Below are 15,868 nucleotides of genomic sequence, written 5' to 3' on the forward strand. Positions count from 1 at the left end.
TTAGAGATATTAATGATGGACCTAATGAACTCAGACATTCAGTAAACTTGCTAGGCATTTATCTTGATAACAAATTGTGCTGGAATACCCAACAGAAAAGCTGCGCAGTAAGTTGGCAAAAGTTCTATATCTCCTTAGGAAACTGAAGGATTGTGTCAGTGAGGAGTGCATACTTATGGCATACCATGCATTTTTTCATACTCATCTGCATTATGGAATACTTATTTGGGGAAACTCTGCTGGGACAAAAGATCTTTTCCTCTGGCACAAGAAAGCCATTAGATGTATTTTTGGTGTGAGCAATTTAACTTCTTGCAGACAGTACTTCATTGAGCACAAAATTCTTACAGTTCCCAGTCTATACATATTTAAAGCACTTATGCATGCCAAAGAGAATGCCCACATGTATGAAAGCAGGTCAGATGTGCACTCATATGAAACCAGAAATAGGAACTTATTAGACATTTCTTGGACAAGTTTGAGTAAAATCCAAAATAATTTGTTATGTGCTCGCAAAACATTTTACAACAATACATCACATGGAATGAGGGAATTGCATGAGAATAGATTTAAAATGCTAATTGAGACATGGTTGAAAGAGAAAGCATTCTATAGCATATGTGAAATATGAAAAACAATCTCGGATTTCTGTGCATTTTTTAAAAGTGAAAAATTGTTGAAAATATTATGGCAGTAAAAGACATTTACTAGAATAACAGAATAAATCAGACATTTGTTAAAAATACAGATGTTATGCTGTGTCATAAATGAAACATAATGTAAGTTGATAAATTAATAAAATATAAGTGTTATCTCTCATAAGTGATGTTCTGATGATTTTATAAAACAGAATTAAAAACAAAGTTGTATTTCATATTTTGTAATTACATTTATAGAAAGACTAATTTTGGCAGCATGTAAAGTTATCGATGTATTTCGCTAATTTTAAGCACAACAGTACATTGCAAATGTGCTAATAAATTGTGTAAACATAAAAACATGAATCAGATACTTCATATCCAAAAATAGGTACAACCATTGCTGAAAATAAAGTGGAATTTAAGTTTCCACAATCTGAAGAAGTTACACAAAATCTTCATTTATTATCAAAAATCTATGATCTACGCTCTCAAACCAGTCCATTTCAATTATGTAAAGTCACATGCACATAATGTGAATGTTCTTATTTTGTCTCAGTCAAGAATCACTATAAACAACAAGGTGATTCATGTTTCCTCTAATTTTGTGGATAACTTGAAGCAACAACAACCTATTTCATCAGCTCCCTGTTCTCCCATGAACTCTGGCCAAACACACACAGAAATACATCACTTGAGATGCAAATATGGCCACCAAAGTTGTAGGTCCATAGTTGTCTTAAATGAAATACAACTTGGATTTAAGGGGGCCACACCATGGTGCAGGTCAAAAAAAAATATATTTTTGGTTTTCATCATATTTCAAAAGATTACGGTTTTATTAAAGTCCTCTGAATAGGATTTTGCTGAAAAAAAATTGTTCTGATCATAAATGTGTATTTATGAGCCACGCCCACTTTTCTGTCACCAACTGTCAACTCTAAGCCATATGGAGATGCCATTATCAGCAAAATAGAATGTGCAGGCCATGTTCAAAAACATTTGGGAACAAGGCAGAGAAAACGAACTGTTGATATGAGAGGAAAAAAAATTAGAATATGGGAAATTGTTGACCGGAAAGAGTCGATTAACTAAAACTGAAACAGAAAACTTGCAGGTATACTATGGGCAGGCAATTATGAGAAATAAAGAAAATCTGGAGGCAATGAAGAGAGATGTGAGGGATGTTTGGGCCATATTATTCCATAAGTCCTCTACTGATCATAAGCCATATCATGGATTGTGTCCATCAGGAGAAAATTTGTGGTGCAAATATAATAGGGCTCAGGCAAATAGAGAATCTTATTCTCACCAACATTCTCTTCCTGCTGTTGTTATTACAGCAATTAAACTTATTTTCAGAGACTTGGCTCATCCAGACCTTCTAAGAAAATGTCTGCATAGGCAGACACAGAACCCAAATGAATGTTTCAACAGCATAATTTGGCACTGCCTTCCTAAAACTGTATTTATAGGCATGCGTACAATGAAACTAGGTGTTCATCACACTGTTATTACATTCAGTTGTGGTAATACTGGAAAGTGATGGGTACTGAAAAAGCTGGGAATTAATCCTGGTGAAAATATGATCACTGGGCTGCAACATTGTGATAAAATGAGGATAGCTGATGCAGACAGGTCTGCATCTGATATGGGCAAGAAAGCAAGACAAACATCCAGGAAGGTGAAAAAGAAGCTGTAAGACCTGGCAGAGGCCAAAGAAGGGCCATCATATGCAGCAGGACAGTTTTAATTAACTGTAAGTAACAAATTTCAAAAGTCAATTTCCCACAAACTAAAATTTTCAGTACCATGATATCAGAAACTCACAGATAAATGAATGGATTTTTCAGAGACTCTGCATAACATAAAAAGCCACCTCTGGTACTACATACATTAATATTCCCCCATTAGGAAGATCACAAAAAAATATTTTCTGCAAAAAACATTTAATATTTTTTGTTAATATATTTAAAAAGTTATTTCTTAAAAACTATTAAATGGATAAAGCAGATTTTAGTACAGTTGACTCTATTAGCATCATGTAACACAAGGTAAAAATATGAAGGTCCTGCATTGAATAGTTTTTTTTCAGAAATGGGTCAAATACTTGCCTAAATTAACATGGGTTAAATAGGCAGGGTGTGGTCCCCTTAAATCAGAAGTGTCAGTAATTCTTGTTATAAATCACTGCAATAACCAATGTGTCACAAGACAATTTCTTTCATTCAGACATTCATAGCCCGTATCAGCTCTCTTTGGATTTAGATGACAACTTGATGCCATATCATCCAATGCTATATTTACAGCTTCATCACATACTTTCATGTGTCGGCACTGAAGTTTGAAGCCTATGTTGAAATAGTTATTGAAAATGAATCTGCTCAGACCAGCAGTAACAACTCCATTTTTGCTGCAGTATGTGACATAAAGTCAATAAATTTCTTCGAGTGAACCGACACTGAGAAGAAATGTCTATTTATACTATGCAAAAGTGAATAAGATGATATGTATCTAGGGACTAACGCAATGTGCTTTCTTGCAAATTCGATGGCATCATCTTAGCACACATGATGTCTGTTGCAATGCTTTCCTCTTCTGTCCATTTTCTGAATCTCAGTAACCAAACATAACCTTACTTAATACTTACAATTATTATATTCTATTAGTAACTGCAATGTATATGTTTAATGTTATTCCAAAACTGAGCTTTGTATTATGTGACTATAAATAAAAAATAGCTTTAATAAACTTGGTATTAACTTAAGTTTGATTTGGCATACAATTTAGGAATCTTGCATCTATTTTTAAAACAATATAAGTAAGATTCCCTGCATGGACAAAAATGTACCTCCATACAACTTGATCTCAGAGTTATTTGTTACCTTAACATAACATTCAAAGCTGTTATGTCTTGTTGATGCTTCATCATTTAATCTGTCTTTAAGGTACAGTCTCTTTCAGGGGTTTCATTTAACAAAGGAATTTTAATCTTGTAATTCCCCCCCCCATCCGCCGTCCCCCCGCCTTCCCCAAGAACCACGGAAAATGCCGCGTTAGTGGGAAGGCTTGCGTGCCTCAGTGATACAGATGGCCGTACCGTAGGTACAGCCACAACGGTGGGGTATCTGTTGAGGGGCCAGACAAATGTGTGGTTCCTGAAGAGGGGCAGCAGCCTTTTCAGTAGTTGCAGGGGCAACAGTCTAGATGATGTCGTCCTCTTGGGCAAAATATTCCGGAGGTAAAATAGTCCCCCATTCGGATCTCCAGGTGAGGACTACTCAAGAGGACGTTGTTACCAGGAGAAAGAAAACTGGCGTTCTACGGATCGGAGCGTGGAATGTCAGATCCCTTAATCGAGCAGGTAGGTTAGAAAATTTAAAAAGGGAAATGGACAGGTTAAAGTTAGATATAGTGGGAATTAGTGAAGTTTGGTGGCAGGAGGAACAAGACTTTTGGTCAGGTGAATACAGGGTTATAAATACAAAATCAAATAGAGGTAATGCAGGAGTAGTTTTAATAACGAATAAAAAAATAGGCGTACGGGTAAGCTACTACAAACAGCATAGTGAACGCATTATTGTGGCCAAGATAGACACAAAGCCCATGCCTACTACAGTAGTGCAAGTTTATATGCCAACTAGCTTTGCAGATGATAAAGAAGTTGATGAAATGTATGATGAGATAAAAGAGATTATTCAGATAGTGAAGGGAGACGAAAATTTAATAGTCATGGGTGACTGGAATTCGTTCAGTAGCAAAAGGGAGAGAAGGAAACATAGTGGGTGAATATGGATTGGGGCTAAGAAATGAAAGAGGAAGCCGTCTGGTAGAATTTTGCACAGAGCACAACTTAATCATAGCTAACACTTGGTTCAAGAATCATAAAAGAAGATTTAGGAACCAGGTTTTAAATTGTAAGACATTTCCAGGGGCAGAAGTCGACTCTGACCACAATCTATTGGTTATGAACTGCAGATTAAAATTGAAGAAACTGCAAAAAGGTGGGAATTTAAGGAGATGGGACCTGGATAAACTGAAAGAACCAGAGGTTGTACAGAGTTTCAGAGAGAGCATAAGGGAACAATTGACAGGAATAGGGGAAAGAAATACAGTAGAAGAAGAATGGGTAGCTCTGAGGGATGAAGTAGTGAAGGCAGCAGAGGATCAAGTAGGTAAAAAGACGAGGGCTAGTAGAAATCCTTGGGTAACAGAAAAAATATTGAATTTAATTGATGAAAGAAGAAAATATAAAAATGCAGTAAATGAAGCAGGCAGAAAGGAATACAAACGTCTCAAAAATGATATCGACAGGTAGTGCAAAATGGCTAAGCAGAGTTGGCTAGAGGACAAATGTAAGGATGTAGAGGCTTATCTCACTAGGGGCAAGATAGATACTGCCTACAGGAAAATTGCAGATGGAAACCCAGTTCTAAGCAATGAAGGGAAAGCAGATAGGTGAAAGGAGTATATAGAGGGTCTATACAAGAGCGATGTACTTGAGGACAATATTATAGAAATGGAAGAGAATGTAGATGAAGAGGAAATGGGAGATACGATACTGCGTGAAGAGTTTGACAGAGCACTTAAAGACCTGAGTCGAAACAAGGCCCCAGGAGTAGACAACATTCCATTAGAACTACTGACGGCCTTGGGAGAGCCAGTCGTGACACAACTCTACCATCTGGTGAGCAAGATGTATGAGCAAGGCGAAGTACCCTCAGACTTCAAGAAGAATATAATAATTTCAATCCCAAAGAAAGCAGGTGTTGACAGATGTGAAAATTACCGGACGATCAGTTTAAAAAGTCACTGCTGCAAAATACTAACACGAATTCTTTACAGACAAATGGAAAAACCTGGTAGAAGCCGACATCGGGGAAGATTAGTTTGGATTCCGTAGAAATGTTGGAACACGTGAGGCAATACTGACCCTAAAACTTATCTTAGAAGAAAGATTAAGGAAAGACAAACCTACATTTCTAGCATTTGTAGACTTAGAGAAAACTTTTGACAATGTTGACTGGAATACTCTCTTTCAAATTCTAAAGGTGGCAGGGGTAAAATACAGGGAGCAAAAAGCTATTTACAATTTGTACAGAAACCAGATGGCAGTTATAAGAGTCAAGGGACATGAAAGGGAAGCAGTGGTTGGGAAGGGAGTGAGACAGGGTTGTAGCCTCTCCCCAATGTTACTGAATCTGTATATTGAGCAAGCAGTAAAGGAAACAAAAGAAAAATTCGGAGTAGGTATTAAAATCCATGGAGAAGAAATAAAAACTCTGAGGTTCGCCGATGACATTGTAATTCTGTCAGAGACAGCAAAGGACTTGGAACAGCAGTTGAACGGAAGGGACAGTGTCTTGAAAGGAGGATATAAGATGAGCATCAACAAAAGTAAAACGAGGATAATGGAATGTAGTCGAATTAAGTTGGGTGATGCTGAGGGAATTAGATTAGGAAATGAGACTTTAAAGTAGTAAATGAGTTTTGCTATTTGGGAGCAAAATAACTGATGATGGTCGAAGTAGAGACTATATAGGATGTAGACTGGCAATTGCAAGGAAAGCGTTTCTGAAGAAGAGAAATTTGTTAACAACGAGTATAGATTTAAGTAACAGGAAGTCGTTTATGAAAGTATTTGTATGGTGTGTAGCCATGTATGGAAGTGAAACATGGATGATAAATAGTTTGGACCGGAAGAGAATAGAAGCTTTCGAAATGTCATGCTACAGAATGCTGAAGATTAGATGGGTAGATCACACAACTAATGATGAGGTATTGAATACAATTGGGGAGAAGAGGGGCTTGTGGCACAACTTGACGAGAAGAAGAGACCGGTTGGTAGGACATGTTCTGAGGCATCAAGGGATCACAAATTCAGCATTGGAAGGCAGTGTGGAGGGTAAAAATCGTAGAGGGAGACCAAGAGATGAATACACTAAGCAGATTGAGAAGGATGGTACTGCAGTAGGTACTGGGAGATGAAGAAACTTGCACAGGATAGAGTAGCATGGAGAGCTGCATCAAACCAGTCTCAGGACTGAAGACCACAACAACAACAACAATTTACATAAAGCATTAAAAAGTTATTTTCATCTGACTTGTGCAATGTTTTTTTATCCTACACCATTTGCTTTGCATCAATGAATGATGGTATAACCATTAGTAGGCATAAGTTTACTTTTGTGCACAGTATATTCTTACCCACAGTTAAGCACCTTCTTTCAGCTATTAACTATCCACTATTCTGGATTTCTCTTCCTCTTTAAGCCTGTAATTTCTATTTCTTCCGTTTATGACCAAACTATTATTTTTGTTACAGATGTGTTAATTATAAACTTAAGATAAAAAGCTAGTATCAGAGAGATATGAGATACCCTTTATACTTAGAAGTTTGAGATTGCTTTGTAAGGCCTATTATCTTATCCTTTTTAGTATTTATATTGAGCTTTCTCACACTCTGATAGTTCAACAAACTGACACCAGATGTGTCCAGTTCACATAATACACTCCTAGTTTAATTTTCACCAAACTGAGGGATACTCCCTTATTCCTCTAACTCCTTCTTTATAATCTCTTTACAGTCACAATAAGAACTTCTCTATTATTCTTTTTTTCCACACTATCATGAATTTAAGATCTATTAACACTGAACTGCCACTTCCTCAAAGAAGAGCTTAACAACAGCAAATAATCTGCAGAATAGCAGCACAACACATATCCTGCTTAAATATTTTTTAATCTAATTTTCTCAAGATATGGAATTTGGATGTTGAAAAATTAAATGTACCTAATTTATTTTGTTTATATGAAAAGTATTTACTACAATATACCAGAGCTTTTCTAGTCTCAAAAGAAGTTATTACATAATAAAGAGTGCTAATATTAATCATAAAGATATTTTTCCAGCAGTAACATTCTTAAGAACAAGAATATAATTCTGAGTTGTTCCTTCTGAGATAAAAACCAAAGATGGATAATGTAATACCAGAAGATACTGACTTAGACTAACAGACAAGAACAAAATTGGAAATATTAGTTTAGAAGTGTGGAAGGAACACTACTCTGCACTACAGAACTACTATGTAAGTGCACCTGAAACAAGTGCTCAGACCAGAAGTAATTAAGGATGGTGGTAACAGATTCTTAAGCATAAAACATAACTCAAAAATAGTTTCCAATAATCTGACTCTGGTTTATGTGTATGACATCAGATTAACTTATATCGTTAAAATACTCGAAATCTGTTTCTATACAGTGTGCATAAAAACACTTCGAAAAACTATGGACCAATAATTTCTCTTATAATGCCACAGCATACAAATTTTATACATCAGAGTATTTACATTTTTATAACCTTGTTATGTTATTGACAAATATTACACATTCCAGAATTATTGAAAATAGTCGTAAATTATTAAAAATAGTCTGTTTACCTTCCCCCATCCCCCATGAACCATGGACCTTGCATCAGTGGGCTGGTTTGCATGCCTTAGCGATACATATAACCTTATGATAGATGCAACCACAACTAAGTGGTATCTGTTGAGAGGCCAGACAAACATGTGGTCCCTGGAGGGGGGCAGCAGCATTTTCCATAGTTGCAGAGGCAACAGTGTGGATGACTGACTGATCTGACCTTGTAACATCAACCAAAATGGCCTTGCTGTGCTGGTACTGCAAACAGCTGAAAGCAAGGGGAACTACAGTTGTATTTTTTTCTTGAGGGCATGCAGCTCTATGGTGTGGTTAAATGATGATGGCATCATTGTGGGTCAAATATTCCAGAGATTAGTCACCCATTTGGGTCTCCAGGCAGGGACTACTCAGGAGGTTGTCATCATCAGGAGAAACAAAATTGGTGTTCTACAGATTGGAAAGTGGAATGTTAGATGCCTTAATAGCGCAAATAAGTTAGAAAATTTAAAAAGGGAAATGGATAGGTTGAAGTCAGCAGGAATTTGTAAAGTTCACTGGTAGGTGGAACATAACTTCTGATCAGGTGAATACATGGTTATAAATACAAAATCATATAGGGGGAATGCAGGAGTACATTTAACAATGAATAACAAAATAGAAATGTGGGTAAGCTACTGTGAACAGCATAGTGACTCATACAGGACAATAGTACAAGTTTACGAAACAACTAGCTTCACAGATGATGAAGAGACTGAAAAAATTTATGAGGATATAAACATGTTAACATAAAATATAGATTTAAGTGTTAGGAAGTCCTTTCTGAAGGTATTTGTTTGAAGTGCAGCCATGTATGGAATTGAAACATGGGCAATAAACAGTTTAGAGAAGAAAAGAATAGAAGCTTTTGAAGTATGGTGTTACAGAAGAATGTTTAAGATTAGATGGGTAGATCACATAAATATTGAGGAGGTACTGAATATAATTGATGAGAAAACAAATTTGTAGCACAAACTTGACTAGAAAAAGGAATCAATAGATAGCACAAGTTCTGAGACACCAAGGGAGCACAAATTTATTATTAAGAGGGAAATGTGGGGGGAGGGCAGAAAAAAATCATAGGGGATCATGAGATGAACACAGTAAGCAGATTCAGAAGAATGTAGGTTACAGTAGTTATTTGGAGATAAAGATGCTTGCACAGGATAGAGTAGCATGGAGAGCTGTGTCAAACCAGTCTTCAGCATGAAGACCACAACAACAGTCTGTTTACACAATAGTACAGCTTACATGGTACAAATGAAACAGTAAAAATGAAAAGTTACTATGTAACCATCAGTCACATCATTATACGGGAAACCATCAAGAAGGGAATATTCCAATTGACACAGCTCCATTCCCATACACTTGTGTCATAATAACAACACATACTTTTGCCTAAAATTTTAACAAATTTATTCAAAAACACCAGAAATAAAATAATTATCAAAGGAGGAAAGTAAAGAACTTAATAAGAAGGTCTACTTAGGGTTGGCCTCTTAGCACATTGAATTCTTCTACCTCATGAACATAGCTCTAGATTAATAGGTTATACAGGGTGTTACAAAAAGGTATGGAGAAACTTTCAGGAAACATTCCTCACACACAAATAAAGTAAAGGTGTTATGTGGACATGTGTCCGGAAATGCTTAATTTCCATGTTAGAGGTCATTTTAGTTATGTCAGTATGTACTGTACTTCCTCGATTCACCGCCAGTTGGCTCAATTGGAGGAAGGCAGTGTTGACTTCGGTGCTTGTGTTGACATGCGACTCATTGCTCTACAGTACTAGCATCAAGCACATCAGTATGTAGCATCAACAGGTTAGTGTTCATCACGAACATGGTTTTGCAGTCAGTGTAACGTTTACAAATGCGGATTTGGCAGATGCCCATTTGATGTATGGATTAGCATGGGGCAATAGCCGTGGTGCAGTACATTTGTATCGAGGCAGATTTCCAGAACGAAGGTGTCCTGACAGGAAGACATTCGAAGCAATTGATCGGCGTCTTAGGGAGCACGGAACATTCCAGCCTATGACTCATGACTGGGGAAGACCTAGAACGACGAGGACACCTGCAATGGACGAGGCAATTCTTCTTGCAGTTGACGAAAACCCTAATGTCAGTGTCAGAGACGTTGCTGCTGTACAAGGTAACGTTGACCACCTCACTGTATGGAGAGTGCTACAGGAGAACCAGTTGTTTACGTTACATGTACAGCGTGTGCAGGCACTATCAGCAGCTGATTGGCCTCCACGGGTACACTTCTGTGAATGGTTCATCCAACAATGTGTCAATTCTCATTTCAGTGCAAATGTTCTCTTTACAGATGAGGCTTCATTCCAACATGATCAAATTGTAAATTTTCACAATCAACATGTGTGGGCTGACGAGAATCCACACGCAATTGTGCAATCAAGTCATCAACACAGATTTTCTGTGAACATTTGGGTAGGCATTGTTGGTGATGTCTTGATTGGGCCCCATATTCTTGCATCTATGCTCAATGGAGCACGTTATCATGATTTCATACAGGATACTCTACCTGTGTTGCTAGAATATGTGCCTTTACAAGTACGACACAACATGTGGTTCATGCACGATGGAGCTCCTGCACATTTCAGTCAAAGTGTTCGTATGCTTCTCGACAAAAGATTCGGTGACCGATGGATTGGTAGAGGTGGACCAATTCCATGGCCTCCACGCTCTCCTGACCTCAACCCTCTTGAATTTCATTTATGGGGGCATGTGAAAACTCTTGTCTACGCAACCCCGGTACCAAATGTACAGACTCTTCGTGCTCATATTGTGGATGGCTGTGATACAATACACCATTCTCCAGGGCTGCATCAGCGCATCAGGGATTCCATGCGACGGAGGGTGGATGCATATATCCTCCCTAACGGAGCGCATTTTGAACATTTCCTGTAACAAAGTGTTTGAAGTCACGCTGGTACGTTTTGTTGCTGTGTGTTTCCATTCCATGATTAATGTGATTTGAAGAGATGTAATAAAATGAGTTCTAACATGGAAAGTAAGCGTTTCCAGACTCATGTCCGCATAACATATTTTCTTTCTTTGTGTGTGAGGAATGTTTCCTGAAAGTTTGGCCATACCTTTTTGTAACACCCTGTATAGACAATTCTCAAGGGAATTGCATAGTAGATCTTTCACTGCCACAGGCAGTTTATTGTACAGTTGTATGCTGTATATTTAGAACTATTCTGAGACTTACTTAATCTAGTACACTGGTAACCTACATCTATATTTTTCTGTTTCTTATTGCACAATTGTGGCTATAACTTCTGTAAGTTAAGGTCTCTGGCTGCTTTTCATTCAGAAGATATAGGATTTAATATAAAGGGAAGTTATAGTTAGTATTTTTAGTTCCTTGAAATGTTGTTGGCATGAATATCTGTTTTGAATATATGCAATTGTTGTCATTGCTTTCTTTCTTTTTGCCACATAAAAACCACAAGAGTTGCTCCATAGGATATTTCCATAAGTTAAGTTAGAGGTGGCTACAGACAGTGTCCAACTCATGGCTGACTTTAGGCTGCGCTTCCTACTGCCTCCATGTCAAAGATTCTGGAGTTAAAACTTACCCTCATTCATATCTCCGGGATGGGAACACATTGAGAGTAGACATATTTGAAAGGAAGAAAGGAAAAGTGAATGAAGGAAGGATAAGGATTGGAACATGGAATGTGAGCACACTACTGCAAGCAGGAAAGCTAGAGAATACAAAGCAGGAGATGAAAAGGAACAGATTAGATGCCCTTGGTTTGTGTGAAATGAGATGCAGAGAGAATGGGGAAATAGAAAGTGGAGATTATAAGCTCTTTTACTCAGGGGAAATCGAGAGTGGTGAAAACACATATGGAATATTGATAGGGCAAATTGAAAAATAAGGTAATGAAGGTACAATATTTTGATGGAAGACTGATGATGATATGACTGAAGGGCAGTTTAAAAGATCTGGTGTTAATACAGGTATATATGCCAACCAGCCAGCATAGAGATAATGAAGTGGAAGAATACAAGAACTCATCGAGAAAGAAAATAGAAATGCCTGTGTTATCATCACGGGGGACTGGAATGCAGTGGTGGGTGAAGGAAGGGATAAAGATACAGCAGGAAAATTTCGATTAGGAATAAGAAATGGGAGAGGTGAATGACTAATTAGTCAGTAGTGGGAAAAATAGTTGAACACCACAAAAGGAGACATTACACATGGATATCAAATTTGAATAAGGAAAGATATGAGTTGGACTATATCCTTATACAAAAAAAGGTTTAGGAACTGTTTGTAAAATGCTTAAGCTTATCCAGGAATGGATATAAATTCAGACCACAACTAGTAATGGGATAAATACTAGTGAAGCTGAACAAAGTCTGGAGAGGTAAAGCAAAGGAAAGATTAAACATAGAAAGACTCAAAGTGGTAGGAAAGGCATCAGATTGGGAGAACAGATTTATGAAAAAATGGCAAAGAGGTAGTGTTGATGAAAGTGTTAATGACAAATGGATAAAAATGAGGGAAGGTCTCATGGACTCTGCCAAAAAAGAAGTACTAGGAATTAGAGTATCCCAAAGCACCTGTAAAGAATGAATAACAGAAAACATGTTAAAAATATGGAAGAGTGGAGAACGTGGAAAAGTGTAGAAACTGAAGAAGGCAAAAAGAGGTACAGGAAATTGAATAATGAATTAAGAGGAGAAACAGAAAAAGCAAGGGGAAAATGGATGAAACAGAAATGCGATGAAATAGAGAGAATGGAGAAAGAGGGAAAGTATGAAATGATGTGTAGACTGGCTAATGAGATAGTTTTTGAAAGCAAAAGAAAGAGGAATAACATGGAAATAGAAAGAACGAATGGAACTCTAGCAGAAGAACCATAGCAGGTTTTGAACAGATGGCAAGAATATATCAAATAGCTGTATAAGGGGGATGAAATGCAAAGTGAAATTAAGGTTGGAGAGGAGCAATGTGTGCCGGAAGATGGAAAGGGATTCACCATCTTGGAAGCAGAAGTAGAAAAGGCACTGAAGGAGATGAAGAATAGGAAGGCATGCGAAACTGATGATTTGTCAGCAGAACTACTGAAGAATCTGGGAAAAAGGGCAAGAAAAGAAATCGTCTACCTCTGTAACGAGATATATGACTAAGGGGAATCGCCTGAGGACTTCCTTGCAACAGTTATGATACCAATAGCGAAAAAGAGAAACACTAAACAATGTGAAGAGCATTGGACCATCAGTCTCATTTCTCATGCAGCTGAAGTCTTGCTGAGAGTGTTGAATAGAAGACCATATAGCAAGCTGGATAGAGGGATTGCAGAGGAGCAGTTAGGATTTAGAAGAGGAAAAGGAACAAGAGATGCTATTGGCCTGTTAAGAACTATAGGGGAAAGATATACGGAAAAAGATAGAGAAATCTTTGCTGTTTTTATAGATTTAGAAAAGGCTTTTGACAGAGTTCAATGGAACAAGCTGATGGATATTTTGAAGAGGAAAGGAGTAGATTGCAAAGAGAGACAACTGATACAGAATCTATATTTACACCAGAAAGTAAGGATAAGGATTGGAAATGAAACGTAAGAATGAAGCAGCATTGACGAGGTGTTAGACAAGGTTGTTGCCTTTCCCCACTGTTGTTTAATGCATACCTTGAAGACATTATTGTGAAAGGCTTAGATGGGAAAAGAGGAATATGTATTGGTGGAAAGACAATAGAATGTATAATATTTGCTGAGGACATATTAATGGCAGAAAGTGAGCGGACAGTGAATAACATGCTGAAAGACCTGAATGAAGCTTGTGTGGAATATGGGATGCAAATAAACGCAGCAAAAACAAAGAGTATGGTCATCAGTACAAGACACAGACTGTCCAACATTAAAATAGGACAATCTACCATTAGCCAAGTAAGTGCATTTACATATCTTGGAAGCACAATAAATGAGGCCTTGAGATGTCGCCAGGAGACGAAAACTTGAATTGCCATAGTGAAGGAGGCATTCAACAGAAGGAGGAGGCTCTTATGTGGCAAATTAGGAAAAGGTCTAAGGAAAAGGCTTGACAAATGTTTTGTCTGGAGTGTAGCACTAAATGGGGCGGAAGCATGGATGCTGCGACGAGAGGATGAGAAAAGGTTAGCAGCATTTGAGATGTGGATGTGGAGGAGAATGGAGGGAATAAACTGGATGGAAAGAGTGAGTAATGAAAGAGTATTAGTAAGGGTTGGTGAGAGAAGATGTCTACTGAAGGTTGTAAGAGAAAGGAAAAAGAACTGGTTGGGACATTCATTGAGAAGGGAGTGCTTGCTAGCAGGTGCTTTGGAAGGATTGGTTTGTGGGAGAAGACTGAGAGGAAGAAGGAGATACAAGATGGTAGATGACATAAACGGATGAGGAAATTATGCAGACCTGAAGAGGATGGCAGAAGACCGGACATCCTGGAGAACTAGTATGTGATAACTTGCCTTTTGGGAGAACACTGATGATGATGATGATGATGATGATGATGATGATGTGAGAGTGCAAGTAAGTTATTGTTTACTGACACAGGGTTTTCATTTGTATGTTAGGTAAATCATTTTTCATAGTTTAACGCACAACTGCTCTGTGTGGGGATCTCATTTCAGCTGCTGATCCTAATAATTTTCTACTCGTTTGCCAGATTCAAATTCATTTATTTTTTCACCTAATTTATTAAGTATACAGTTTCAGTTTTGCTTAATGTTAGTTTATTTTTATGTAGCCAGAGTGCAGACAAGTCAACCACATTCGGTGTTTTCCTTGTCACTTTATCTATAATATGACTTGGCATTAGAACGATTGTATCTTCAGCATCTGTTACTGCCTTGCAGCGCAATCATTCAAGAATATTAGGAAAAGGAAAGCAGATAGCTATACCTTTTTACTCTCATTTCCCAGTAGATTTACTCCTTAATGGTTTTTGTTTCTAACAATAAAAATAGTTCCAGCTGGACTATGATCTACATAGTTACAAAAAGGGTTCAGAAAGGGGTTATGCACTTTGATGGGAAGCATACTTACATTCAACCTAAGGAAAGAAATCGGGAGTCCCTAACAGTTCAAAAGAAAATAAGTATACTTCATAAGCCACTCCTTTTACAGTATGTAGATATGTATTCCTTCACCTGTTCCACATCTTTGAAGGTTCTCTTCGTTGATGAGATCTATGGAACTTTATGAATGAATGAAAGAAAGAATGGATACCTTATAAAAATTATATAAATGGTAAATAATAAAGTAATTAGCCTGCCATTTCTAATGATGAAATTACACAATCCTACAAGCACTATATAATGCACCGATATTGAATCAGTAATAACATATGGAATTATATTCTGGGGCAGCTAAAACCATATGCCTCAAATATTAAAACTTAAAAAAAATATCATTTAAAATATGCACAATGTAAATGGAAGAAAGTCATACTACACACTTCTAAAAAAACTATGTATACTAAGTGCCTCTCAAGGCCCACATATGAACTGTGTGTATAGTAATTTGTGGCAAATCAATTTAAACATGATTAAAACACTAGGAACCAAAATAATTTTAGCTGCCCACCCATTGTTTGCAATTTTATATTCAAACACCACAGTACAAAAATTCCTAACAAATTAAAGGAAAAGATTTGATCAATAGTAAATTTCAAATCACTGAAGAAAAGCTTATATGACAAACTGGTGTAGAAAAGTTATTATTTCAGTGGAAGGGATTGTGGGAGTGCTGTATT

Source organism: Schistocerca gregaria, chromosome 8 (genome assembly GCF_023897955.1).
Source record: "Schistocerca gregaria isolate iqSchGreg1 chromosome 8, iqSchGreg1.2, whole genome shotgun sequence".
Classification (NCBI taxonomy): Eukaryota; Metazoa; Arthropoda; class Insecta; order Orthoptera; family Acrididae; genus Schistocerca; species Schistocerca gregaria.